This window comes from Pseudorasbora parva, chromosome 20, assembly GCF_024679245.1.
Source record: "Pseudorasbora parva isolate DD20220531a chromosome 20, ASM2467924v1, whole genome shotgun sequence".
Taxonomy (NCBI): Eukaryota; Metazoa; Chordata; class Actinopteri; order Cypriniformes; family Gobionidae; genus Pseudorasbora; species Pseudorasbora parva.
Genome location: NC_090191.1, coordinates 21,031,676 through 21,056,226, shown reverse-complemented (window position 1 = coordinate 21,056,226; position 24,551 = coordinate 21,031,676). Strand labels below are relative to the sequence as shown.

At 42.1% G+C, this 24,551-nt stretch overlaps 40 non-coding genes across 40 annotated transcripts; all 40 read left to right on the top strand.

Annotated features, from left to right (window-relative positions):
* Window positions 1-421: 421 nt before the first annotated feature.
* On the top strand, window positions 422-493 carry trnaa-cgc (transfer RNA alanine (anticodon CGC)). Its single transcript has one exon. It is a non-coding gene; the product is annotated as a tRNA-Ala (tRNA).
* A 174-nt stretch (window positions 494-667) lies between these two features.
* Window positions 668-739, top strand: trnaa-cgc (transfer RNA alanine (anticodon CGC)). The gene has a single exon. It is a non-coding gene; the product is annotated as a tRNA-Ala (tRNA).
* A 757-nt stretch (window positions 740-1,496) lies between these two features.
* Window positions 1,497-1,568, top strand: trnaa-cgc (transfer RNA alanine (anticodon CGC)). Its single transcript has one exon. It is a non-coding gene; the product is annotated as a tRNA-Ala (tRNA).
* A 174-nt stretch (window positions 1,569-1,742) lies between these two features.
* trnaa-cgc (transfer RNA alanine (anticodon CGC)) lies at window positions 1,743-1,814 on the top strand. Its single transcript has one exon. It is a non-coding gene; the product is annotated as a tRNA-Ala (tRNA).
* A 564-nt stretch (window positions 1,815-2,378) lies between these two features.
* trnaa-cgc (transfer RNA alanine (anticodon CGC)) lies at window positions 2,379-2,450 on the top strand. The gene has a single exon. It is a non-coding gene; the product is annotated as a tRNA-Ala (tRNA).
* A 175-nt stretch (window positions 2,451-2,625) lies between these two features.
* trnaa-cgc (transfer RNA alanine (anticodon CGC)) lies at window positions 2,626-2,697 on the top strand. The gene has a single exon. It is a non-coding gene; the product is annotated as a tRNA-Ala (tRNA).
* A 317-nt stretch (window positions 2,698-3,014) lies between these two features.
* trnaa-cgc (transfer RNA alanine (anticodon CGC)) lies at window positions 3,015-3,086 on the top strand. The gene has a single exon. It is a non-coding gene; the product is annotated as a tRNA-Ala (tRNA).
* Window positions 3,087-3,674: 588 nt separating this feature from the next.
* On the top strand, window positions 3,675-3,746 carry trnaa-cgc (transfer RNA alanine (anticodon CGC)). The gene has a single exon. It is a non-coding gene; the product is annotated as a tRNA-Ala (tRNA).
* A 565-nt stretch (window positions 3,747-4,311) lies between these two features.
* trnaa-cgc (transfer RNA alanine (anticodon CGC)) lies at window positions 4,312-4,383 on the top strand. Its single transcript has one exon. It is a non-coding gene; the product is annotated as a tRNA-Ala (tRNA).
* A 174-nt stretch (window positions 4,384-4,557) lies between these two features.
* On the top strand, window positions 4,558-4,629 carry trnaa-cgc (transfer RNA alanine (anticodon CGC)). The gene has a single exon. It is a non-coding gene; the product is annotated as a tRNA-Ala (tRNA).
* Window positions 4,630-5,193: 564 nt separating this feature from the next.
* On the top strand, window positions 5,194-5,265 carry trnaa-cgc (transfer RNA alanine (anticodon CGC)). Its single transcript has one exon. It is a non-coding gene; the product is annotated as a tRNA-Ala (tRNA).
* Window positions 5,266-7,782: 2,517 nt separating this feature from the next.
* On the top strand, window positions 7,783-7,854 carry trnaa-cgc (transfer RNA alanine (anticodon CGC)). The gene has a single exon. It is a non-coding gene; the product is annotated as a tRNA-Ala (tRNA).
* A 174-nt stretch (window positions 7,855-8,028) lies between these two features.
* trnaa-cgc (transfer RNA alanine (anticodon CGC)) lies at window positions 8,029-8,100 on the top strand. The gene has a single exon. It is a non-coding gene; the product is annotated as a tRNA-Ala (tRNA).
* Window positions 8,101-8,857: 757 nt separating this feature from the next.
* On the top strand, window positions 8,858-8,929 carry trnaa-cgc (transfer RNA alanine (anticodon CGC)). Its single transcript has one exon. It is a non-coding gene; the product is annotated as a tRNA-Ala (tRNA).
* Window positions 8,930-9,103: 174 nt separating this feature from the next.
* trnaa-cgc (transfer RNA alanine (anticodon CGC)) lies at window positions 9,104-9,175 on the top strand. Its single transcript has one exon. It is a non-coding gene; the product is annotated as a tRNA-Ala (tRNA).
* A 564-nt stretch (window positions 9,176-9,739) lies between these two features.
* On the top strand, window positions 9,740-9,811 carry trnaa-cgc (transfer RNA alanine (anticodon CGC)). Its single transcript has one exon. It is a non-coding gene; the product is annotated as a tRNA-Ala (tRNA).
* A 175-nt stretch (window positions 9,812-9,986) lies between these two features.
* On the top strand, window positions 9,987-10,058 carry trnaa-cgc (transfer RNA alanine (anticodon CGC)). Its single transcript has one exon. It is a non-coding gene; the product is annotated as a tRNA-Ala (tRNA).
* A 756-nt stretch (window positions 10,059-10,814) lies between these two features.
* Window positions 10,815-10,886, top strand: trnaa-cgc (transfer RNA alanine (anticodon CGC)). The gene has a single exon. It is a non-coding gene; the product is annotated as a tRNA-Ala (tRNA).
* Window positions 10,887-11,452: 566 nt separating this feature from the next.
* On the top strand, window positions 11,453-11,524 carry trnaa-cgc (transfer RNA alanine (anticodon CGC)). Its single transcript has one exon. It is a non-coding gene; the product is annotated as a tRNA-Ala (tRNA).
* Window positions 11,525-11,770: 246 nt separating this feature from the next.
* On the top strand, window positions 11,771-11,842 carry trnaa-cgc (transfer RNA alanine (anticodon CGC)). The gene has a single exon. It is a non-coding gene; the product is annotated as a tRNA-Ala (tRNA).
* A 174-nt stretch (window positions 11,843-12,016) lies between these two features.
* On the top strand, window positions 12,017-12,088 carry trnaa-cgc (transfer RNA alanine (anticodon CGC)). The gene has a single exon. It is a non-coding gene; the product is annotated as a tRNA-Ala (tRNA).
* A 564-nt stretch (window positions 12,089-12,652) lies between these two features.
* trnaa-cgc (transfer RNA alanine (anticodon CGC)) lies at window positions 12,653-12,724 on the top strand. The gene has a single exon. It is a non-coding gene; the product is annotated as a tRNA-Ala (tRNA).
* Window positions 12,725-12,899: 175 nt separating this feature from the next.
* Window positions 12,900-12,971, top strand: trnaa-cgc (transfer RNA alanine (anticodon CGC)). The gene has a single exon. It is a non-coding gene; the product is annotated as a tRNA-Ala (tRNA).
* Window positions 12,972-14,167: 1,196 nt separating this feature from the next.
* trnaa-cgc (transfer RNA alanine (anticodon CGC)) lies at window positions 14,168-14,239 on the top strand. The gene has a single exon. It is a non-coding gene; the product is annotated as a tRNA-Ala (tRNA).
* An 810-nt stretch (window positions 14,240-15,049) lies between these two features.
* Window positions 15,050-15,121, top strand: trnaa-cgc (transfer RNA alanine (anticodon CGC)). Its single transcript has one exon. It is a non-coding gene; the product is annotated as a tRNA-Ala (tRNA).
* A 588-nt stretch (window positions 15,122-15,709) lies between these two features.
* Window positions 15,710-15,781, top strand: trnaa-cgc (transfer RNA alanine (anticodon CGC)). The gene has a single exon. It is a non-coding gene; the product is annotated as a tRNA-Ala (tRNA).
* Window positions 15,782-15,902: 121 nt separating this feature from the next.
* Window positions 15,903-15,974, top strand: trnaa-cgc (transfer RNA alanine (anticodon CGC)). The gene has a single exon. It is a non-coding gene; the product is annotated as a tRNA-Ala (tRNA).
* Window positions 15,975-16,148: 174 nt separating this feature from the next.
* trnaa-cgc (transfer RNA alanine (anticodon CGC)) lies at window positions 16,149-16,220 on the top strand. Its single transcript has one exon. It is a non-coding gene; the product is annotated as a tRNA-Ala (tRNA).
* A 1,223-nt stretch (window positions 16,221-17,443) lies between these two features.
* trnaa-cgc (transfer RNA alanine (anticodon CGC)) lies at window positions 17,444-17,515 on the top strand. Its single transcript has one exon. It is a non-coding gene; the product is annotated as a tRNA-Ala (tRNA).
* A 756-nt stretch (window positions 17,516-18,271) lies between these two features.
* Window positions 18,272-18,343, top strand: trnaa-cgc (transfer RNA alanine (anticodon CGC)). Its single transcript has one exon. It is a non-coding gene; the product is annotated as a tRNA-Ala (tRNA).
* Window positions 18,344-18,517: 174 nt separating this feature from the next.
* Window positions 18,518-18,589, top strand: trnaa-cgc (transfer RNA alanine (anticodon CGC)). Its single transcript has one exon. It is a non-coding gene; the product is annotated as a tRNA-Ala (tRNA).
* A 565-nt stretch (window positions 18,590-19,154) lies between these two features.
* trnaa-cgc (transfer RNA alanine (anticodon CGC)) lies at window positions 19,155-19,226 on the top strand. Its single transcript has one exon. It is a non-coding gene; the product is annotated as a tRNA-Ala (tRNA).
* A 174-nt stretch (window positions 19,227-19,400) lies between these two features.
* trnaa-cgc (transfer RNA alanine (anticodon CGC)) lies at window positions 19,401-19,472 on the top strand. The gene has a single exon. It is a non-coding gene; the product is annotated as a tRNA-Ala (tRNA).
* Window positions 19,473-20,036: 564 nt separating this feature from the next.
* On the top strand, window positions 20,037-20,108 carry trnaa-cgc (transfer RNA alanine (anticodon CGC)). The gene has a single exon. It is a non-coding gene; the product is annotated as a tRNA-Ala (tRNA).
* Window positions 20,109-20,283: 175 nt separating this feature from the next.
* Window positions 20,284-20,355, top strand: trnaa-cgc (transfer RNA alanine (anticodon CGC)). The gene has a single exon. It is a non-coding gene; the product is annotated as a tRNA-Ala (tRNA).
* Window positions 20,356-20,672: 317 nt separating this feature from the next.
* On the top strand, window positions 20,673-20,744 carry trnaa-cgc (transfer RNA alanine (anticodon CGC)). Its single transcript has one exon. It is a non-coding gene; the product is annotated as a tRNA-Ala (tRNA).
* A 588-nt stretch (window positions 20,745-21,332) lies between these two features.
* Window positions 21,333-21,404, top strand: trnaa-cgc (transfer RNA alanine (anticodon CGC)). The gene has a single exon. It is a non-coding gene; the product is annotated as a tRNA-Ala (tRNA).
* A 565-nt stretch (window positions 21,405-21,969) lies between these two features.
* On the top strand, window positions 21,970-22,041 carry trnaa-cgc (transfer RNA alanine (anticodon CGC)). The gene has a single exon. It is a non-coding gene; the product is annotated as a tRNA-Ala (tRNA).
* Window positions 22,042-22,215: 174 nt separating this feature from the next.
* Window positions 22,216-22,287, top strand: trnaa-cgc (transfer RNA alanine (anticodon CGC)). The gene has a single exon. It is a non-coding gene; the product is annotated as a tRNA-Ala (tRNA).
* A 564-nt stretch (window positions 22,288-22,851) lies between these two features.
* Window positions 22,852-22,923, top strand: trnaa-cgc (transfer RNA alanine (anticodon CGC)). The gene has a single exon. It is a non-coding gene; the product is annotated as a tRNA-Ala (tRNA).
* The last annotated feature ends 1,628 nt before the right edge of the window (window positions 22,924-24,551 follow it).

Below are 24,551 nucleotides of genomic sequence, written 5' to 3'. Positions count from 1 at the left end.
GAAATGCTGACAATCCCCAGCATTTCAAAGCAATGTGGAACTTTCCACTAGACTGCAGGAAACTTGCTTTTGTTCATCAGGGGATGTAGCTCAGTGTTAGACCGCATGCTTTGCATGTATGAGGTCCTGGTTTCAATCCCCAGCATCTCCAATGGAAGTTTTTCATCAACTCAAAGCTTTATCTATTGTGCATTTCTCTCTGCCTAATTTATGTTTGAAAAATAGTAACTCAACCCAACTTTCACAAGGGTCAGAAGTTCAGTGGTAGAGAAAATGCTTTGCAACAAAGGTCCTGGGTTCAATCCCCAGCATTTCAAAATATTGTGCAACCTGGGTTGCTTTGAAATGCTGACAATCCCCAGCATTTCAAAGCAACGTGGAACTTTCCAGTAGCCTGCAGGAAACTTGCTTCTGTTTGTTAGGGGATGTAGCTCAGTGGTAGAGCGCATGCTTCGCATGTATGAGGTCCTGTGTTCAATCCCCAGCATCTCCAAGGAAAGTTGTGCAATTTTCAAGTGATTTTTTTGCAACAAATGTCCTGGTTTCAATCCTCAGCATTTCAAAGTATTGTGCAACCTGGGTTGCTTTGAAATGCTGACAATCCCCAGCATTTCAAAGCAATGTGGAACTTTCCAGTAGCCTGCAGGAAACTTGCATCTGTTCATCAGGGGATGTAGCTCAGTGGTAGAGCGCATGCTTCGCATGTATGAGGTCCTGGGTTCAATCCCCAGCATCTCCAATGAAAGTTATTCATCATCTCAAAGCTTTTTCTGTTGTGCATTTCTCTCTGCCTAATTAATGTTTGAAAAATAGCAAATAGCTTTAGTACAAGGCACATGGTACTCAATGCAACTTTCACAAGGTTAAGAAGCTCAGTTGTAGAGAATATTATTTGCATATATGAGGTCCTGGGTTCAAACCCCAGCGTCAACATTGAAAGTTGTCGAATTGTCAAGTTATCCTTTTTTGCAACAAAGGTCCTGGGTTCATTCCCCAGCATTTCAAAGCAATGTGGAACTTTCCACTAGCCTGCAGGAAACTTACTTCTGTTCATCAGGGGATGTAGCTCAATGGTAGAGCACATGCTTTGCATCTATGAGGTCTTGGGTTCAAACCCCAGCGTCAACAATGAAAGTTGTGGATTTGTCAAGCTATTTTTTTTGCAATTAAAGGACCTGGGTTCAATCTCCTGCATTTTAAAACAGTGTGGAACTTTCCACTAGGCTGCAGGAAACTTTGTTTAGTTTATCAGGGTTTGTTGCTCAGTGGTAGAGCACATGCGTTGCCTGTATGAGACCCTGGGTTCAATCCCCAGCATCTCCAAAGGAAAGTTGTGGAATTGTCAAGTTATCTTTTTTTGCAACAAAGTTCCTAAGTTCAATCCCCAGCATTTCAAAGCAATGTGCAACCTGGGTTGCTTAGAAATGCTGACAATCCCAATGTGAAGCAATATGAAGCTTTCCACTAGCCTGCAGGAAACTTGCTTCTGTTCATCAGGGGATGTAGCTCAGTGGTAGAGCGCATGCTTCGCATGTATGAGGTCCTGGGTTCAATCCCCAGCATCTCCAAGGAAAGTTGTGGAATTTTCAAGTTATTTTTTTGCAACAAAGGTCCTGGTTTCAATCCTCAGCATTTCAAAGTATTGTGCAACCTGGGTTGCTTTGAAATGCTGACAATCCCCAGCATTTCAAAGCAATGTGGAACTTTCCAGTAGCCTGCAGGAAACTTACATCTGTTCATCAGGGGATGTAGCTCAGTGGTAGAGCGCATGCTTCGCATGTATGAGGTCCTGGGTTCAATCCCCAGCATCTCCAATGAAAGTTATTCATCATCTCAAAGCTTTTTCTGTTGTGCATTTCTCTCTGTCTAACTTATGTTTGAAAAATAGCAACTAGCTTTAGTACAAGGCACATGGAACTCAATGCAACTTTCACAAGGTTAAGAAGCTCAGTTGTAGAGAATATTATTTGCATATATGAGGTCCTGGGTTCAAACCCCAGAGTAAACAATGAAAGTTGTCGAATTGTCAAGTTATCCTTCTTTGAAACAAAGGTCCTGGGTTAAATCCCCAGCATTTCAAAGCAATGTGGAACTTTCCACTAGCCTGCAGGAAATTTACTTCTGTTCATCAGGGGATGTAGCTCAGTGGTAGAGCACATCCTTTGCATGTATGGGGTCCTAGGTTCAATCCCCAGCATCTCCAAGGAAAGTTGTAGAATTGTCAATTTATTTTTTTTGCAACAAAGGTCCTGGGTTCAATCCCCAGCATTTCAAAGCAATGTGCAACCTGGGTTGTTTAGAAATGCTGACTATCCCCAGCATTTCAAAGCAATGTGAAGCTTTTCACTAGGCTGCAAGAAACTTGCTTCTGTTCATCAGGGGATGTAGCTCAGTGGTAGAGCGCATGCTTCGCATTTATGAGGTCCTGGGTTCAATCCCCAGCATCTCCAAGGAAAGTTCTGGAGTTGTCAATTCATCTTTTTTGCAACAAAGGTCCTGGGTTCAATCCTCAGCATTTCAAAGTAATGTGCAATCTGAGTTGCTTTTAAATGCTGACAATCCCCAGTATTTCAAAGCAAAGTGGAACTTTCCACTAGCTTGCAGGAAACTTGCATCTGTTCATCAGGGGATGTAGCTCAGTGGTAGAGCGCATGCTTCGCATGTATGAGGTCCTGGGTTCAATCCCCAGCATCTCCAATGAAAGTTATTCATCATCTCAAAGCTTTTTCTGTTGTGCATTTCTCTTTGCCTAATTAATGTTTGAAAAATAGCAAATAGCTTTAGTACAAGGCACATGGTACTCAATGCAACTTTCACAAGGTTAAGAAGCTCAGTTGTAGAGAATATTATTTGCATATATGAGGTCCAGGGTTCAAACCCCAGCATCAACATTGAAAGTTGTCGAATTGTCAAGTTATCCTTTTTTGCAACAAAGGTCCTGGGTTCATTCCCCAGCATTTCAAAGCAATGTGAAGCTTTCCACTAGGCTGCAAGAAACTTGCTTCTGTTCATCAGGGGATGTAGCTCAGTGGTAGAGCGCATGCTTCGCATGTATGAGGTCCTGGGTTCAATCCCCAGCATCTCCAAGGAAAGTTCTGGAGTTGTCAATTCATCTTTTTTGCAACAAAGTTCCTGGGTTCAAACCCCAGCGTCAACAATGAAAGTTGTGGATTTGTCAAGCTTTTTTTTTGCAATTAAAGGACCTGGGTTCAATCTCCTGCCTTTTAAAGTAATGTGCAATCTGAGTTGCTTTGAAATGCTGACAATACCCAGCATTTCAAAGCAATGTGGAACTTTCCACTAGCCTGCAGGAAACTTGCTTTTGTTTATCAGGGGATGTAGCTCAGTGTTAGACCGCATGCTTTGCATGTATGAGGTCCTGGTTTCAATCCCCAGCATCTCCAATGGAAGTTATTCATCAACTCAAAGCTTTATCTATTGTGCATTTCTCTCTGCCTAATTTATGTTTGAAAAATAGTAACTCAACCCAACTTTCACAAGGGTCAGAAGTTCAGTGGTAGAGAATATGCTTTGCAACAAAGGTCCTGGGTTCAATCCCCAGCATTTCAAAATATTGTGCAACCTGGGTTGCTTTGAAATGCTGACAATCCCCAGCATTTCAAAGCAACGTGGAACTTTCCAGTAGCCTGCAGGAAACTTGCTTCTGTTTGTTAGGGGATGTAGCTCAGTGGTAGAGCGCATGCTTCGCATGTATGAGGTCCTGGGTTCAATCCCCAGCATCTCCAATGAAAGTTATTCATCATCTCAAAGCTTTTTCTGTTGTGCATTTCTCTCTGCCTAATTAATGTTTGAAAAATAGCAAATAGCTTTAGTACAAGGCACATGGTACTCAATGCAACTTTCACAAGGTCAAGAAGCTCAGTTGTAGAGAATATTATTTGCATATATGAGGTCCTGGGTTCAAACCCCAGCGTCAACATTGAAAGTTGTCGAATTGTCAAGTTATCCTTTTTTGCAACAAAGGTCCTGGGTTCATTCCCCAGCATTTCAAAGCAATGTGGAACTTTCCACTAGCCTGCAGGAAACTTACTTCTGTTCATCAGGGGATGTAGCTCAGTGGTAGAGCACATCCTTTGCATGTATGGGGTCCTAGGTTCAATCCCCAGCATCTCCAAGGAAAGTTGTAGAATTGTCAATTTATTTTTTTTTGCAACAAAGGTCCTGGGTTCAATCCCCAGCATTTCAAAGCAATGTGCAACCTGGGTTGTTTAGAAATGCTGACTATCCCCAGCATTTCAAAGCAATATGAAGCTTTCCACTAGCCTGCAGGAAACTTGCTTCTGTTCATCAGGGGATGTAGCTCAGTGGTAGAGCGCATGCTTCGCATGTATGAGGTCCTGGGTTCAATCCCCAGCATCTCCATGGAAAGTTGTGGAATTTTCAAGTTATTTTTTTGCAACAAAGGTCCTGGTTTCAATCCTCAGCATTTCAAAGTATTGTGCAACCTGGGTTGCTTTGAAATGCTGACAATCCCCAGCATTTCAAAGCAATGTGGAACTTTCCAGTAGCCTGCAGGAAACTTACATCTGTTCATCAGGGGATGTAGCTCAGTGGTAGAGCGCATGCTTCGCATGTATGAGGTCCTGGGTTCAATCCCCAGCATCTCCAATGAAAGTTATTCATCATCTCAAAGCTTTTTCTGTTGTGCATTTCTCTCTGCCTAATTTATGTTTGAAAAATAGCAACTAGCTTTAGTACAAGGCACATGGAACTCAATGCAACTTTCACAAGTTTAAGAAGCTCAGTTGTAGAGAATATTATTTGCATATATGAGGTCCTGGGTTCAAACCCCAGAGTCAACAATGAAAGTTGTCGAATTGTCAAGTTATCCTTCTTTGAACCAAAGGTCCTGGGTTCAATCCCCAGCATTTCAAAGCAATGTGGAACTTTCCACTAGCCTGCAGGAAACTTACTTCTGTTCACCAGGGGATGTAGCTCAGTGGTAGAGCACATCCTTTGCATGTATGGGGTCCTAGGTTCAATCCCCAGCATCTCCAAGGAAAGTTGTAGAATTGTCAATTTATTTTTTTTGCAACAAAGGTCCTGGGTTCAATCCCCAGCATTTCAAAGCAATGTGCAACCTGGGTTGTTTAGAAATGCTGACTATCCCCAGCATTTCAAAGCAATGTGAAGCTTTCCACTAGGCTGCAAGAAACTTGGTTCTGTTCATCAGGGGACGTAGCTCAGTGGTAGAGCGCATGCTTCGCATGTATGAGGTCCTGGGTTCAATCCCCTGCATCTCCAAGGAAAGTTCTGGAGTTGTCAATTCATCTTTTTTGCAACAAAGGTCCTGGGTTCAAACCCCAGCGTCAACAATGAAAGTTGTGGATTTGTCAAGCTATCTTTTTGCAATTAAAGGACCTGGGTTCAATCTCCTGCCTTTTAAAGTAATGTGCAATCTGAGTTGCTTTGAAATGCTGACAATCCCCAGCATTTCAAAGCAATGTGGAACTTTCCACTAGACTGCAGGAAACTTGCTTTTGTTCATCAGGGGATGTAGCTCAGTGTTAGACCGCATGCTTTGCATGTATGAGGTCCTGGTTTCAATCAATCAATCAATCAATCAACTTTATTTATATAGCGCTTTTACAATCACGATTGTGTCAAAGCAGCTTCACAGTGTCAAACAGGGTAATATTGCGACAAAATTAGATTTGGCTGTACAGCCGTACTGGAGAAAACAGTGATGTTATCAGCTTATTTTAATTTATCATATAGCGACAATGTTGGCAGATCAGTATTATAGTTTATAGAATTAAATAAGACCTAATTCATATATTTTATTTGTATAATAAGTTGAATAACTTTAATCATATTTTTAGTGTCCCCAACTGAGCAAGCCAAGCCAAAGGCGACAGTGGCAAGGAACCAAAACTCCATCGGGGCATGATGGAGAAAAATAAACCTTGGGAGAAACCAGACTCAGTCGGGGTGCCAGTTCTCCTCTGGCCTATTAACACACCGTGTAAGATTATTATTCTGGCAACCTTACAGGTCGGAAATCATATTAGATCGGATTATTCAAAATTTTCAGGGTATCACGGAAGAGACAGATTTATTTAGGATGGGGCGTCAATTACACAAGAGTATGAATACATGAAAGATCGGAATTATTGCGCCGAAGACGGGTTTTGAGCATGTCGTGCCAGTGAGGCAAATTCGGAGGAGACACCATTTGACACGGCTCAGCAGACACTCCAGGATGCGTTGGTCATGTCCAGGCAGGTCCACCATCCGATCCGGACAGGGCCCAGATCCGGGATAAACCTCGGGATAAACAGAGAGACTAACATTAGCGTAGATGTCACTCTTTTTATGATGTAACTAGTACATCAGGTGTTATGGGAAGTGTTCCCGGTTCCGGCTGACCTAGTTAATGCAGCCTAACAATCAGTCAATTGATCTGAATAATGAAAGTTAAAAATGTTTTATGTGTATGCCATAGTAAAGAGATGTGTTTTTAGTCTAGATTTAAACTGACAGAGTGTGTCTGCTTCCCGAACAATGCTAGGAAGACTATTCCACAATTTAGGAGCTAAATAGGAAAATGATCGACCGCCTGCAGTTGATTTAGATATTCTAGGTATTATCAACTGGCCAGAGTTTTGAGACCGCAATCGACGTGATGGGGTATAATGCGTTAAGAGCTCGCTTAAGTACCGGGGAGCTAAACTATTTAGTGCTTTGTAAGTAATAAGCAAGATTTTAAAATGTATGCGATGTTTAATAGGGAGCCAGTGCAGTGTTGACAGAACTGGACTAATATGATCATACTTCCTGGTTCTAGTAAGAACTCTAGCTGCTGCATTTTGGACTAGCTGGAGTTTGTTTATTAAGCGAGCAGGGCAACCACCCAGTAGAGCATTACAATAATCTAGCCTTGAGCTCATGAACGCATGTACTAACTGTTCAGCATTTTGCATTGAAAGCATGTGCCGTAATTTAGATATATTTTTAAGATGATAGAATGCGGTTTTACAGATGCTAGAAACGTGGCTTTCAAATGAAAGATTGGTATCAAAGAGCACACCCAGGTTCCTCACTGACGACGAGGGCTTGACAGAGCACTCATCAAGTGTTAGACAGTATTCTCGGTTACTACTTGTGGAGCTTTTCTGTCCAATAATTAAAAATTCAGTTTTATCTGAATTAAGTTGCAGAAAATTACTATTCATCCAATTTTTTATATCAGCTATGCATTCTGTTAATCTTGTGAATTGGTAGGTTTCATCCGGGCGTGAGGAAATATAGAGCTGAGTATCGTCAGCATAACAATGAAAACTAACGCCATGTTTCCTAATGATATCTCCCAGTGGTAGCAGATACAGGGTGAAAAGCAACGGTCCTAACACTGAGCCTTGCGGTACCCCATACTGAACTTGTGATCGGTGTGACATCTCTTCATTTACTGCTACAAACTGATAACGGTCAGATAAGTACGATTTAAACCATGCCAAAGCAGTTCCACAGTTTCAATCCCCAGCATCTCCAATGGAAGTTATTCATCAACTCAAAGCTTTATCTATTGTGCATTTCTCTCTGCCTAATTTATGTTTGAAAAATAGTAACTCAACCAAACTTTCACAAGGGTCAGAAGTTCAGTGGTAGAGAAAATGCTTTGCAACAAAGGTCCTGGGTTCAATCCCCAGCATTTCAAAATATTGTGCAACCTGGGTTGCTTTGAAATGCTGACAATCCCCAGCATTTCAAAGCAACGTGGAACTTTCCAGTAGCCTGCAGGAAACTTGCTTCTGTTTGTTAGGGGATGTAGCTCAGTGGTAGAGCGCATGCTTCGCATGTATGAGGTCCTGTGTTCAATCCCCAGCATCTCCAAGGAAAGTTGTGCAATTTTCAAGTGATTTTTTTGCAACAAATGTCCTGGTTTCAATCCTCAGCATTTCAAAGTATTGTGCAACCTGGGTTGCTTTGAAATGCTGACAATCCCCAGCATTTCAAAGCAATGTGGAACTTTCCAGTAGCCTGCAGGAAACTTGCATCTGTTCATCAGGGGATGTAGCTCAGTGGTAGAGCGCATGCTTCGCATGTATGAGGTCCTGGGTTCAATCCCCAGCATCTCCAATGAAAGTTATTCATCATCTCAAAGCTTTTTCTGTTGTGCATTTCTCTCTGCCTAATTAATGTTTGAAAAATAGCAAATAGCTTTAGTACAAGGCACATGGTACTCAATGCAACTTTCACAAGGTTAAGAAGCTCAGTTGTAGAGAATATTATTTGCATATATGAGGTCCTGGGTTCAAACCCCAGCGTCAACATTGAAAGTTGTCGAATTGTCAAGTTATCCTTTTTTGCAACAAAGGTCCTGGGTTCATTCCCCAGCATTTCAAAGCAATGTGGAACTTTCCACTAGCCTGCAGGAAACTTACTTCTGTTCATCAGGGGATGTAGCTCAATGGTAGAGCACATGCTTTGCATCTATGAGGTCTTGGGTTCAAACCCCAGCGTCAACAATGAAAGTTGTGGATTTGTCAAGCTATTTTTTTTGCAATTAAAGGACCTGGGTTCAATCTCCTGCATTTTAAAACAGTGTGGAACTTTCCACTAGGCTGCAGGAAACTTTGTTTAGTTTATCAGGGTTTGTTGCTCAGTGGTAGAGCACATGCGTTGCCTGTATGAGACCCTGGGTTCAATCCCCAGCATCTCCAAAGGAAAGTTGTGGAATTGTCAAGTTATCTTTTTTTGCAACAAAGTTCCTAAGTTCAATCCCCAGCATTTCAAAGCAATGTGCAACCTGGGTTGCTTAGAAATGCTGACAATCCCAATGTGAAGCAATATGAAGCTTTCCACTAGCCTGCAGGAAACTTGCTTCTGTTCATCAGGGGATGTAGCTCAGTGGTAGAGCGCATGCTTCGCATGTATGAGGTCCTGGGTTCAATCCCCAGCATCTCCAAGGAAAGTTGTGGAATTTTCAAGTTATTTTTTTGCAACAAAGGTCCTGGTTTCAATCCTCAGCATTTCAAAGTATTGTGCAACCTGGGTTGCTTTGAAATGCTGACAATCCCCAGCATTTCAAAGCAATGTGGAACTTTCCAGTAGCCTGCAGGAAACTTACATCTGTTCATCAGGGTATGTAGCTCAGTGGTAGAGCGCATGCTTCGCATGTATGAGGTCCTGGGTTCAATCCCCAGCATCTCCAATGAAAGTTATTCATCATCTCAAAGATTTTTCTGTTGTGCATTTCTCTCTGTCTAACTTATGTTTGAAAAATAGCAACTAGCTTTAGTACAAGGCACATGGAACTCAATGCAACTTTCACAAGGTTAAGAAGCTCAGTTGTAGAGAATATTATTTGCATATATGAGGTCCTGGGTTCAAACCCCAGAGTAAACAATGAAAGTTGTCGAATTGTCAAGTTATCCTTCTTTGAAACAAAGGTCCTGGGTTCAATCCCCAGCATTTCAAAGCAATGTGGAACTTTCCACTAGCCTGCAGGAAATTTACTTCTGTTCATCAGGGGATGTAGCTCAGTGGTAGAGCACATCCTTTGCATGTATGGGGTCCTAGGTTCAATCCCCAGCATCTCCAAGGAAAGTTGTAGAATTGTCAATTTATTTTTTTTGCAACAAAGGTCCTGGGTTCAATCCCCAGCATTTCAAAGCAATGTGCAACCTGGGTTGTTTAGAAATGCTGACTATCCCCAGCATTTCAAAGCAATGTGAAGCTTTTCACTAGGCTGCAAGAAACTTGCTTCTGTTCATCAGGGGATGTAGCTCAGTGGTAGAGCGCATGCTTCGCATTTATGAGGTCCTGGGTTCAATCCCCAGCATCTCCAAGGAAAGTTCTGGAGTTGTCAATTCATCTTTTTTGCAACAAAGGTCCTGGGTTCAATCCTCAGCATTTCAAAGTAATGTGCAATCTGAGTTGCTTTTAAATGCTGACAATCCCCAGTATTTCAAAGCAAAGTGGAACTTTCCACTAGCTTGCTGGAAACTTGCATCTGTTCATCAGGGGATGTAGCTCAGTGGTAGAGCGCATGCTTCGCATGTATGAGGTCCTGGGTTCAATCCCCAGCATCTCCAATGAAAGTTATTCATCATCTCAAAGCTTTTTCTGTTGTGCATTTCTCTTTGCCTAATTAATGTTTGAAAAATAGCAAATAGCTTTAGTACAAGGCACATGGTACTCAATGCAACTTTCACAAGGTTAAGAAGCTCAGTTGTAGAGAATATTATTTGCATATATGAGGTCCAGGGTTCAAACCCCAGCATCAACATTGAAAGTTGTCGAATTGTCAAGTTATCCTTTTTTGCAACAAAGGTCCTGGGTTCATTCCCCAGCATTTCAAAGCAATGTGGAACTTTCCACTAGCCTTCAGGAAACTTACTTCTGTTCATCAGGGGATGTAGCTCAATGGTAGAGCACATGCTTTGCATGTATGAGGTCTTGGGTTCAAGCCCCAGCGTCAACAATGAAAGTTGTGGATTTGTCAAGCTATTTTTTTGCAATTAAAGGACCTGGGTTCAATCTCCTGCATTTTAAAACAATGTGGAACTTTCCACTAGGCTGCAGGAAATTTTGTTTAGTTTATTAGGGGTTGTTGCTCAGTGGTGGAGCACATGCTTTGCCTGTATGAGACCCTGGGTTCAATCCCCAGCATCTCCAAAGGAAAGTTGTGGAATTGTCAAGTTATCTTTTTTTGCAACAAAGTTCCTAAGTTCAATCCCCAGCATTTCAAAGCAATGTGCAACCTGGGTTGCTTAGAAATGCTGACAATCCCAATGTGAAGCAATATGAAGCTTTCCACTAGCCTGCAGGAAACTTGCATCTGTTCATCAGGGGATGTAGCTCAGTGGTAGAGCGCATGCTTCGCATGTATGAGGTCCTGGGTTCAATCCCCAGCATCTCCAATGAAAGTTATTCATCATCACAAAGCTTTTTCTGTTGTGCATTTCTCTCTGCCTAATTTATGTTTGAAAAATAGCAACTAGCTTTAGTACAAGGCACATGGAACTCAATGCAACTTTCACAAGGTTAAGAAGCTCAGTTGTAGAGAATATTATTTGCATATATGAGGTCCTGGGTTCAAACTCCAGAGTCAACAATGAAAGTTGTCGAATTGTCAAGTTATCCTTCTTTGAAACAAAGGTCCTGGGTTCAATCCCCAGCATTTCAAAGCAATGTGGAACTTTCCACTAGCCTGCAGGAAACTTACTACTGTTCATCAGGGGATGTAGCTCAGTGGTAGAGCACATCCTTTGCATGTATGGGGTCCTAGGTTCAATCCCCAGCATCTCCAAGGAAAGTTGTAGAATTGTCAATTTATTTATTTTTTGCAACAAAGGTCCTGGGTTCAATCCCCAGCATTTCAAAGCAATGTGCAACCTGGGTTGTTTAGAAATGCTGACTATCCCCAGCATTTCAAAGCAATGTGAAGCTTTCCACTAGGCTGCAAGAAACTTGCTTATGTTCATCAGGGGATGTAGCTCATTGGTAGAGCGCATGCTTCGCATGTATGAGGTCCTGGGTTCAATCCCCAGCATCTCCAAGGAAAGTTCTGGAGTTGTCAATTCATCTTTTTTGCAACAAAGGTCCTGGGTTCAAACCCCAGCGTCAACAATGAAAGTTGTGGATTTGTCAAGCTATTTTTTTGCAATTAAAGGACCTGGGTTCAATCTCCTGCCTTTTAAAGTAATGTGCAATCTGAGTTGCTTTGAAATGCTGACAATCCCCAGCATTTCAAAGCAATGTGGAACTTTCCACTAGCCTGCAGGAAACTTGCTTCTGTTCATCAGGGGATGTAGCTCAGTGGTAGAGCGCATGCTTCGCATGTATGAGGTCCTGGGTTCAATCCCCAGCATCTCCAAGGAAAGTTGTGGAATTTTCAAGTTATTTTTTTGCAACAAAGGTCCTGGTTTCAATCCTCAGCATTTCAAAGTATTGTGCAACCTGGGTTGCTTTGAAATGCTGACAATCCCCAGCATTTCAAAGCAATGTGGAACTTTCCAGTAGCCTGCAGGAAACTTACATCTGTTCATCAGGGTATGTAGCTCAGTGGTAGAGCGCATGCTTCGCATGTATGAGGTCCTGGGTTCAATCCCCAGCATCTCCAATGAAAGTTATTCATCATCTCAAAGATTTTTCTGTTGTGCATTTCTCTCTGTCTAACTTATGTTTGAAAAATAGCAACTAGCTTTAGTACAAGGCACATGGAACTCAATGCAACTTTCACAAGGTTAAGAAGCTCAGTTGTAGAGAATATTATTTGCATATATGAGGTCCTGGGTTCAAACCCCAGAGTAAACAATGAAAGTTGTCGAATTGTCAAGTTATCCTTCTTTGAAACAAAGGTCCTGGGTTCAATCCCCAGCATTTCAAAGCAATGTGGAACTTTCCACTAGCCTGCAGGAAATTTACTTCTGTTCATCAGGGGATGTAGCTCAGTGGTAGAGCACATCCTTTGCATGTATGGGGTCCTAGGTTCAATCCCCAGCATCTCCAAGGAAAGTTGTAGAATTGTCAATTTATTTTTTTTGCAACAAAGGTCCTGGGTTCAATCCCCAGCATTTCAAAGCAATGTGCAACCTGGGTTGTTTAGAAATGCTGACTATCCCCAGCATTTCAAAGCAATGTGAAGCTTTTTACTAGGCTGCAAGAAACTTGCTTCTGTTCATCAGGGGATGTAGCTCAGTGGTAGAGCGCATGCTTCGCATTTATGAGGTCCTGGGTTCAATCCCCAGCATCTCCAAGGAAAGTTCTGGAGTTGTCAATTCATCTTTTTTGCAACAAAGGTCCTGGGTTCAATCCTCAGCATTTCAAAGTAATGTGCAATCTGAGTTGCTTTTAAATGCTGACAATCCCCAGTATTTCAAAGCAAAGTGGAACTTTCCACTAGCTTGCAGGAAACTTGCATCTGTTCATCAGGGGATGTAGCTCAGTGGTAGAGCGCATGCTTCGCATGTATGAGGTCCTGGGTTCAATCCCCAGCATCTCCAATGAAAGTTATTCATCATCTCAAAGCTTTTTCTGTTGTGCATTTCTCTTTGCCTAATTAATGTTTGAAAAATAGCAAATAGCTTTAGTACAAGGCACATGGTACTCAATGCAACTTTCACAAGGTTAAGAAGCTCAGTTGTAGAGAATATTATTTGCATATATGAGGTCCAGGGTTCAAACCCCAGCATCAACATTGAAAGTTGTCGAATTGTCAAGTTATCCTTTTTTGCAACAAAGGTCCTGGGTTCATTCCCCAGCATTTCAAAGCAATGTGGAACTTTCCACTAGCCTTCAGGAAACTTACTTCTGTTCATCAGGGGATGTAGCTCAATGGTAGAGCACATGCTTTGCATGTATGAGGTCCTGGGTTCAATCCCCAGCATCTCTAATGAAAGTTATTCATCATCTCAAAGCTTTTTCTGTTGTGCATTTCTCTCTGCCTAATTAATGTTTGAAAAATAGCAAATAGCTTTAGTACAAGGCACATGGTACTCAATGCAACTTTCACAAGGTTAAGAAGCTCAGTTGTAGAGAATATTATTTGCATATATGAGGTCCTGGGTTCAAACCCCAGCGTCAACATTGAAAGTTGTCGAATTGTCAAGTTATCCTTTTTTGCAACAAAGGTCCTGGGTTCATTCCCCAGCATTTCAAAGCAATGTGGAACTTTCCACTAGCCTGCAGGAAACTTACTTCTGTTCATCAGGGGATGTAGCTCAATGGTAGAGCACATGCTTTGCATCTATGAGGTCTTGGGTTCAAACCCCAGCGTCAACAATGAAAGTTGTGGAATTGTCAAGTTATCTTTTTGCAACAAAGGTCCTGGTTTCAATCCTCAGCATTTCAAAGTATTGTGCAACCTGGGTTGCTTTGAAATGCTGACAATCCCCAGCATTTCAAAGCAATGTGGAACTTTCCAGTAGCCTGCAGGAAACTTACGTCTGTTCATCAGGGGATGTAGCTCAGTGGTAGAGCGCATGCTTTGCATGTATGAGGTCCTGGCTTCAAACCCCAGCGTCAACATTGAAAGTTGTGGAATTGTCAAGTTATCTTTTTTTGCAACAAAGTTCCTAAGTTCAATCCACAGCATTTCAAAGCAATGTGCAACCTGGGTTGCTTAGAAATGCTGACAATCCCAATGTGAAGCAATATGAAGCTTTCCACTAGGCTGCAGGAAACTTGCTTCTGTTCGTCAGGGGATGTAGCTCAGTGGTAGAGCGCATGCTTCGCATGTATGAGGTCCTGGGTTCAATCCCCAGCATCTCCAAGGAAAGTTGTGGAATTTTCAAGTTATTTTTTTGCAACAAAGGTCCTGGTTTCAATCCTCAGCATTTCAAAGTATTGTGCAACCTGGGTTGCTTTGAAATGCTGACAATCCCCAGCATTTCAAAGCAATGTGGAACTTTCCAGTAGCCTGTAGGAAACTTACATCTGTTCATCAGGGGATGTAGCTCAGTGGTAGAGCGCATGCTTTGCATGTATGAAGTCCTGGGTTCAATCCCCAGCATCTCCAATGAAAGTTATTCATCATCTCAAAGCTTTTTCTGTTGTGCATTTCTCTCTGCCTTATTTATGTTTGAAAAATAGCAACTAGCTTTAGTATAAGGCACATGGAACTCAATGCAACTTTCACAAGGTTAAGAAGCTCAGTTGTAGAGAATATTATTTGCATATATGAGGTCCTGGGTTCAAACCCCAGAGTCAACAATGAAAGTTGTCGAATTGTCAAGTTATCCTTCTTTGAAACAAAGGTCCTGGGTTCAATCCCCAGCATTTCAAAGCAATGTGGAACTTTCCACTAGCCTGCAGGAAACTTACTTCTGTTCATCAGGGGATGTAGCTCAGTGGTAGAGCACATCCTTTGCATGTATGGGGTCCTAGGTTCAATCCCCAGCATCTCCAAGGAAAGTTGTAGAATTGTCAATTTATTTTTTTTGCAACAAAGGTCCTGGGTTCAATCCCCAGCATTTCAAAGCAATGTGCAACCTGGGTTGTTTATAAATGCTGACTATCCCCAGCATTTCAAAGCAATGTGAAGCTTTCCACTAGGCTGCAAGAAACTTGGTTCTGTTCATCAGGGGACGTAGCTCAGTGGTAGAGCGCATGCTTCGCATGTATGAGGTCCTGGGTTCAATCCCCTGCATCTCCAAGGAAAGTTCTGGAGTTGTCAATTCATCTTTTTTGCAACAAAGGTCCTGGGTTCAAACCCCAGCGTCAACAATGAAAGTTGTGGATTTGTCAAGCTATCTTTTTGCAATTAAAGGACCTGGGTTCAATCTCCTGCCTTTTAAAGTAATGTGCAATCTGAGTTGCTTTGAAATGCTGACAATCCCCAGCATTTCAAAGCAATGTGGAACTTTCCACTAGACTGCAGGAAACTTGCTTTTGTTCATCAGGGGATGTAGCTCAGTGTTAGACCGCATGCTTTGCATGTATGAGGTCCTGGTTTCAATCCCCAGCATCTCCAATGGAAGTTATTCATCAACTCAAAGCTTTATCTATTGTGCATTTCTCTCTGCCTAATTTATTTTTGAAAAATAGTAACTCAACCCAACTTTCACAAGGGTCAGAAGTTCAGTGGTAGAGAATATGCTTTGCAACAAAGGTCCTGGGTTCAATCCCCAGCATTTCAAAATATTGTGCAACCTGGGTTGCTTTGAAATGCTGACAATCCCCAGCATTTCAAAGCAACGTGGAACTTTCCAGTAGCCTGCAGGAAACTTGCTTCTTTTTGTTAGGGGATGTAGCTCAGTGGTAGAGCGCATGCTTCGCATGTATGAGGTCCTGTGTTCAATCCCCAGCATCTCCAAGGAAAGTTGTGCAATTTTCAAGTGATTTCTTTGCAACAAAGGTCCTGGTTTCAATCCTCAGCATTTCAAAGTATTGTGGAACTTTCCACTAGCCTGCAGGAAACTTACTCCTGTTCATCAGGGGATGTAGCTCAGTGGTAGAGCGCATGCTTCGCATGTATGAGGTCCTGGGTTCAATCCCCAGCATCTCCAAGGAAAGTTGTGGAATTTTCAAGTTATTTTTTTGCAACAAAGGTCCTGGTTTCAATCCTTAGCATTTCAAAGTATTGTGCAACCTGGGTTGCTTTGAAATGCTGACAATCCCCAGCATTTCAAAGCAATGTGGAACTTTCCAGTAGCCTGCAGGAAACTTACATCTGTTCATCAGGGGATGTAGCTCAGTGGTAGAGCGCATGCTTCGCATGTATGAGGTCCTGGGTTCAATCCCCAGCATCTCCAATGAAAGTTATTCATCATCTCAAAGCTTTTTCTGTTGTGCATTTCTCTCTGCCTAATTTATGTTTGAAAAATAGCAACTAGCTTTAGTACAAGGCACATGGAACTCAATGCAACTTTCACAAGGTTAAGAAGCTCAGTTGTAGAGAATATTATTTGCATATATGAGGTCCTGGGTTCAAACCCCAGAGTCAACAATGAAAGTTGTCGAATTGTCAAGTTATCCTTCTTTGAAACAAAGGTCCTGGGTTCAATCCCCAGCATTTCAAAGCAATGTGGAACTTTCCACTAGCCTGCAGGAAACTTACTTCTGTTCATCAGGGGATGTAGCTCGGTGGTAGAGCACATCCTTTGCATGTATGGGGTCCTAGGTTCAATCCCCAGCATCTCCAAGGAAAGTTGTAGAATTGTCAATTTATTTTTTTTGCAACAAAGGTCCTGGGTTCAATCCCCAGCATTTCAAAGCAATGTGCAACCTGGGTTGTTTATAAATGCTGACTATCCCCAGCATTTCAAAGCAATGTGAAGCTTTCCACTAGGCTGCAAGAAACTTGCTTCTGTTCATCAGGGGATGTAGCTCAGTGGTAGAGCGCATGCTAGCATGTATGAGGTCCTGGGTTCAATCCCCAGCATCTCCAAGGAAAGTTCTGGAGTTGTCAATTCATCTTTTTTGCAACAAAGGTCCTGGGTTCAAACCCCAGCGTCAACAATGAAAGTTGTGGATTTGTCAAGCTTTTTTTTTGCAATTAAAGGACCTGGGTTCAATCTCCTGCCTTTTAAAGTAATGTGCAATCTGAGTTGCTTTGAAATGCTGACAATACCCAGCATTTCAAAGCAATGTGGAACTTTCCACTAGCCTGCAGGAAACTTGCTTTTGTTTATCAGGGGATGTAGCTCAGTGTTAGACCGCATGCTTTGCATGTATGAGGTCCTGGTTTCAATCCCCAGCATCTCCAATGGAAGTTATTCATCAACTCAAAGCTTTATCTATTGTGCATTTCTCTCTGCCTAATTTATGTTTGAAAAATAGTAACTCAACCCAACTTTCACAAGGGTCAGAAGTTCAGTGGTAGAGAATATGCTTTGCAACAAAGGTCCTGGGTTCAATCCCCAGCATTTCAAAATATTGTGCAACCTGGGTTGCTTTGAAATGCTGACAATCCCCAGCATTTCAAAGCAACGTGGAACTTTCCAGTAGCCTGCAGGAAACTTGCTTCTGTTTGTTAGGGGATGTAGCTCAGTGGTAGAGCGCATGCTTCGCATGTATGAGGTCCTGGGTTCAATCCCCAGCATCTCCAATGAAAGTTATTCATCATCTCAAAGCTTTTTCTGTTGTGCATTTCTCTCTGCCTAATTAATGTTTGAAAAATAGCAAATAGCTTTAGTACAAGGCACATGGTACTCAATGCAACTTTCACAAGGTCAAGAAGCTCAGTTGTAGAGAATATTATTTGCATATATGAGGTCCTGGGTTCAAACCCCAGCGTCAACATTGAAAGTTGTCGAATTGTCAAGTTATCCTTTTTTGCAACAAAGGTCCTGGGTTCATTCCCCAGCATTTCAAAGCAATGTGGAACTTTCCACTAGCCTGCAGGAAACTTACTTCTGTTCATCAGGGGATGTAGCTCAAAGGTAGAGCACATGCTTTGCATATATGAGGTCTTGGGTTCAAACCCCAGCGTCAACAATGAAAGTTGTGGATTTGTCAAGCTATTTTTTTGCAATTAAAGGACCTGGGTTCAATCTCCTGCATTTTAAAACAATGTGGAACTTTCCACTAGGCTGCAGGAAACTTTGTTTAGTTTATCAGGGGTTGTTGCTCAGTGGTAGAGCACATGCTTTGCCTGTATGAGACCCTGGGTTCAATCCCCAGCACCTCCAAAGAAAAGTTGTGGAATTGTCAAGTTATCTTTTTTTGCAACAAAGTTCCTAAGTTCAATCCCCAGCATTTCAAAGCAATGTGCAACCTGGGTTGCTTAGAAATGCTGACAATCCCAATGTGAAGCAATATGAAGCTTTCCACTAGCCTGCAGGAAACTTGCGTCTGTTTATCAGGGGATGTAGCTCAGTGGTAGAGCGCATGCTTCGCATGTATGAGGTCCTGGGTTCAATCCCCAGCATCTCCAAGGAAAGTTGTGGAATTTTCAAGTTATTTTTTTGCAACAAAGGTCCTGGTTTCAATCCTCAGCATTTCAAAGTATTGTGCAACCTGGGTTGCTTTGAAATGCTGACAATCCCCAGCATTTCAAAGCAATGTGGAACTTTCCAGTAGCCTGCAGGAAACTTACATCTGTTCATCAGGGGATGTAGCTCAGTGGTAGAGCGCATGCTTCGCATGTATGAGGTCCTGGGTTCAATCCCCAGCATCTCCAATGAAAGTTATTCATCATCTCAAAGCTTTTTCTGTTGTGCATTTCTCTCTGCCTAATTTATGTTTGAAAAATAGCAACTAGCTTTAGTACAAGGCACATGGAACTCAATGCAACTTTCACAAGGTTAAGAAGCTCAGTTGTAGAGAATATTATTTGCATATATGAGGTCCTGGGTTCAAACTCCAGAGTCAACAATGAAAGTTGTCGAATTGTCAAGTTATCCTTCTTTGAAACAAAGGTCCTGGGTTCAATCCCCAGCATTTCAAAGCAATGTGGAACTTTCCACTAGCCTGCAGGAAACTTACTTCTGTTCATCAGGGGATGTAGCTCAGTGGTAGAGCACATCCTTTGCATGTATGGGGTCCTAGGTTCAATCCCCAGCATCTCCAAGGAAAGTTGTAGAATTGTCAATTTTTTTTTTTTTGCAACAAAGGTCCTGGGTTCAATCCCCAGCATTTCAAAGCAATGTGCAACCTGGGTTGTTTAGAAATGCTGACTATCCCCAGCATTTCAAAGCAATATGAAGCTTTCCACTAGCCTGCAGGAAACTTGCTTCTGTTCATCAGGGGATGTAGCTCAGTGGTAGAGCGCATGCTTCGCATGTATGAGGTCCTGGGTTCAATCCCCAGCATCTCCAAGGAAAGTTGTGGAATTTTCAAGTTATTTTTTTGCAACAAAGGTCCTGGTTTCAATCCTCAGCATTTCAAAGTATTGTGCAACCTGGGTTGCTTTGAAATGCTGACAATCCCCAGCATTTCAAAGCAATGTGGAACTTTCCAGTAGCCTGCAGGAAACTTACATCTGTTCATCAGGGTATGTAGCTCAGTGGTAGAGCGCATGCTTCGCATGTATGAGGTCCTGGGTTCAATCCCCAGCATCTCCAATGAAAGTTATTCATCATCTCAAAGCTTTTTCTGTTGTGCATTTCTCTCTGTCTAACTTATGTTTGAAAAATAGCAACTAGCTTTAGTACAAGGCACATGGAACTCAATGCAACTTTCACAAGGTTAAGAAGCTCAGTTGTAGAGAATATTATTTGCATATATGAGGTCCTGGGTTCAAACCCCAGAGTAAACAATGAAAGTTGTCGAATTGTCAAGTTATCCTTCTTTGAAACAAAGGTCCTGGGTTCAATCCCCAGCATTTCAAAGCAATGTGGAACTTTCCACTAGCCTGCAGGAAATTTACTTCTGTTCATCAGGGGATGTAGCTCAGTGGTAGAGCACATCCTTTGCATGTATGGGGTCCTAGGTTCAATCCCCAGCATCTCCAAGGAAAGTTGTAGAATTGTCAATTTATTTTTTTTGCAACAAAGGTCCTGGGTTCAATCCCCAGCATTTCAAAGCAATGTGCAACCTGGGTTGTTTAGAAATGCTGACTATCCCCAGCATTTCAAAGCAATGTGAAGCTTTTCACTAGGCTGCAAGAAACTTGCTTCTGTTCATCAGGGGATGTAGCTCAGTGGTAGAGCGCATGCTTCGCATTTATGAGGTCCTGGGTTCAATCCCCAGCATCTCCAAGGAAAGTTCTGGAGTTGTCAATTCATCTTTTTTGCAACAAAGGTCCTGGGTTCAATCCTCAGCATTTCAAAGTAATGTGCAATCTGAGTTGCTTTTAAATGCTGACAATCCCCAGTATTTCAAAGCAAAGTGGAACTTTCCACTAGCTTGCAGGAAACTTGCATCTGTTCATCAGGGGATGTAGCTCAGTGGTAGAGCGCATGCTTCGCATGTATGAGGTCCTGGGTTCAATCCCCAGCATCTCCAATGAAAGTTATTCATCATCTCAAAGCTTTTTCTGTTGTGCATTTCTCTTTGCCTAATTAATGTTTGAAAAATAGCAAATAGCTTTAGTACAAGGCACATGGTACTCAATGCAACTTTCACAAGGTTAAGAAGCTCAGTTGTAGAGAATATTATTTGCATATATGAGGTCCAGGGTTCAAACCCCAGCATCAACATTGAAAGTTGTCGAATTGTCAAGTTATCCTTTTTTGCAACAAAGGTCCTGGGTTCATTCCCCAGCATTTCAAAGCAATGTGAAGCTTTCCACTAGGCTGCAAGAAACTTGCTTCTGTTCATCAGGGGATGTAGCTCAGTGGTAGAGCGCATGCTTCGCATGTATGAGGTCCTGGGTTCAATCCCCAGCATCTCCAAGGAAAGTTCTGGAGTTGTCAATTCATCTTTTTTGCAACAAAGTTCCTGGGTTCAAACCCCAGCGTCAACAATGAAAGTTGTGGATTTGTCAAGCTTTTTTTTTGCAATTAAAGGACCTGGGTTCAATCTCCTGCCTTTTAAAGTAATGTGCAATCTGAGTTGCTTTGAAATGCTGACAATACCCAGCATTTCAAAGCAATGTGGAACTTTCCACTAGCCTGCAGGAAACTTGCTTTTGTTTATCAGGGGATGTAGCTCAGTGTTAGACCGCATGCTTTGCATGTATGAGGTCCTGGTTTCAATCCCCAGCATCTCCAATGGAAGTTATTCATCAACTCAAAGCTTTATCTATTGTGCATTTCTCTCTGCCTAATTTATGTTTGAAAAATAGTAACTCAACCCAACTTTCACAAGGGTCAGAAGTTCAGTGGTAGAGAATATGCTTTGCAACAAAGGTCCTGGGTTCAATCCCCAGCATTTCAAAATATTGTGCAACCTGGGTTGCTTTGAAATGCTGACAATCCCCAGCATTTCAAAGCAACGTGGAACTTTCCAGTAGCCTGCAGGAAACTTGCTTCTGTTTGTTAGGGGATGTAGCTCAGTGGTAGAGCGCATGCTTCGCATGTATGAGGTCCTGGGTTCAATCCCCAGCATCTCCAATGAAAGTTATTCATCATCTCAAAGCTTTTTCTGTTGTGCATTTCTCTCTGCCTAATTAATGTTTGAAAAATAGCAAATAGCTTTAGTACAAGGCACATGGTACTCAATGCAACTTTCACAAGGTCAAGAAGCTCAGTTGTAGAGAATATTATTTGCATATATGAGGTCCTGGGTTCAAACCCCAGCGTCAACATTGAAAGTTGTCGAATTGTCAAGTTATCCTTTTTTGCAACAAAGGTCCTGGGTTCATTCCCCAGCATTTCAAAGCAATGTGGAACTTTCCACTAGCCTGCAGGAAACTTACTTCTGTTCATCAGGGGATGTAGCTCAGTGGTAGAGCACATCCTTTGCATGTATGGGGTCCTAGGTTCAATCCCCAGCATCTCCAAGGAAAGTTGTAGAATTGTCAATTTATTTTTTTTTGCAACAAAGGTCCTGGGTTCAATCCCCAGCATTTCAAAGCAATGTGCAACCTGGGTTGTTTAGAAATGCTGACTATCCCCAGCATTTCAAAGCAATATGAAGCTTTCCACTAGCCTGCAGGAAACTTGCTTCTGTTCATCAGGGGATGTAGCTCAGTGGTAGAGCGCATGCTTCGCATGTATGAGGTCCTGGGTTCAATCCCCAGCATCTCCATGGAAAGTTGTGGAATTTTCAAGTTATTTTTTTGCAACAAAGGTCCTGGTTTCAATCCTCAGCATTTCAAAGTATTGTGCAACCTGGGTTGCTTTGAAATGCTGACAATCCCCAGCATTTCAAAGCAATGTGGAACTTTCCAGTAGCCTGCAGGAAACTTACATCTGTTCATCAGGGGATGTAGCTCAGTGGTAGAGCGCATGCTTCGCATGTATGAGGTCCTGGGTTCAATCCCCAGCATCTCCAATGAAAGTTATTCATCATCTCAAAGCTTTTTCTGTTGTGCATTTCTCTCTGCCTAATTTATGTTTGAAAAATAGCAACTAGCTTTAGTACAAGGCACATGGAACTCAATGCAACTTTCACAAGTTTAAGAAGCTCAGTTGTAGAGAATATTATTTGCATATATGAGGTCCTGGGTTCAAACCCCAGAGTCAACAATGAAAGTTGTCGAATTGTCAAGTTATCCTTCTTTGAACCAAAGGTCCTGGGTTCAATCCCCAGCATTTCAAAGCAATGTGGAACTTTCCACTAGCCTGCAGGAAACTTACTTCTGTTCACCAGGGGATGTAGCTCAGTGGTAGAGCACATCCTTTGCATGTATGGGGTCCTAGGTTCAATCCCCAGCATCTCCAAGGAAAGTTGTAGAATTGTCAATTTATTTTTTTTGCAACAAAGGTCCTGGGTTCAATCCCCAGCATTTCAAAGCAATGTGCAACCTGGGTTGTTTAGAAATGCTGACTATCCCCAGCATTTCAAAGCAATGTGAAGCTTTCCACTAGGCTGCAAGAAACTTGGTTCTGTTCATCAGGGGACGTAGCTCAGTGGTAGAGCGCATGCTTCGCATGTATGAGGTCCTGGGTTCAATCCCCTGCATCTCCAAGGAAAGTTCTGGAGTTGTCAATTCATCTTTTTTGCAACAAAGGTCCTGGGTTCAAACCCCAGCGTCAACAATGAAAGTTGTGGATTTGTCAAGCTATCTTTTTGCAATTAAAGGACCTGGGTTCAATCTCCTGCCTTTTAAAGTAATGTGCAATCTGAGTTGCTTTGAAATGCTGACAATCCCCAGCATTTCAAAGCAATGTGGAACTTTCCACTAGACTGCAGAAAACTTGCTTTTGTTCATCAGGGGATGTAGCTCAGTGTTAGACCGCATATTTTGCATGTATGAGGTCCTGGTTTCAATCAATCAATCAATCAATCAACTTTATTTATATAGCGCTTTTACAATCACGATTGTGTCAAAGCAGCTTCACAGTGTCAAACAGGGTAATATTGCGACAAAATTAGATTTGGCTGTACAGCCGTACTGGAGAAAACAGTGATGTTATCAGCTTATTTTAATTTATCATATAGCGACAATGTTGGCAGATCAGTATTATAGTTTATAGAATTAAATAAGACCTAATTCATATATTTTATTTGTATAATAAGTTGAATAACTTTAATCATATTTTTAGTGTCCCCAACTGAGCAAGCCAAGCCAAAGGCGACAGTGGCAAGGAACCAAAACTCCATCGGGGCATGATGGAGAAAAATAAACCTTGGGAGAAACCAGACTCAGTCGGGGTGCCAGTTCTCCTCTGGCCTATTAACACACCGTGTAAAATTATTATTCTGGCAACCTTACAGGTCGGAAATCATATTAGATCGGATTATTCAAAATTTTCAGGGTATCACGGAAGAGACAGATTTATTTAGGATGGGGCGTCAATTACACAAGAGTATGAATACATGAAAGATCGGAATTATTGCGCCGAAGACGGGTTTTGAGCATGTCGTGCCAGTGAGGCAAATTCGGAGGAGACACCATTTGACACGGCTCAGCAGACACTCCAGGATGCGTTGGTCATGTCCAGGCAGGTCCACCATCCGATCCGGACAGGGCCCAGATCCGGGATAAACCTCGGGATAAACAGAGAGACTAACATTAGCGTAGATGTCACTCTTTTTATGATGTAACTAGTACATCAGGTGTTATGGGAAGTGTTCCCGGTTCCGGCTGACCTAGTTAATGCAGCCTAACAATCAGTCAATTGATCTGAATAATGAAAGTTAAAAATGTTTTATGTGTATGCCATAGTAAAGAGATGTGTTTTTAGTCTAGATTTAAACTGACAGAGTGTGTCTGCTTCCCGAACAATGCTAGGAAGACTATTCCACAATTTAGGAGCTAAATAGGAAAATGATCGACCGCCTGCAGTTGATTTAGATATTCTAGGTATTATCAACTGGCCAGAGTTTTGAGACCGCAATCGACGTGATGGGGTATAATGCGTTAAGAGCTCGCTTAAGTACCGGGGAGCTAAACTATTTAGTGCTTTGTAAGTAATAAGCAAGATTTTAAAATGTATGCGATGTTTAATAGGGAGCCAGTGCAGTGTTGACAGAACTGGACTAATATGATCATACTTCCTGGTTCTAGTAAGAACTCTAGCTGCTGCATTTTGGACTAGCTGGAGTTTGTTTATTAAGCGAGCAGGGCAACCACCCAGTAGAGCATTACAATA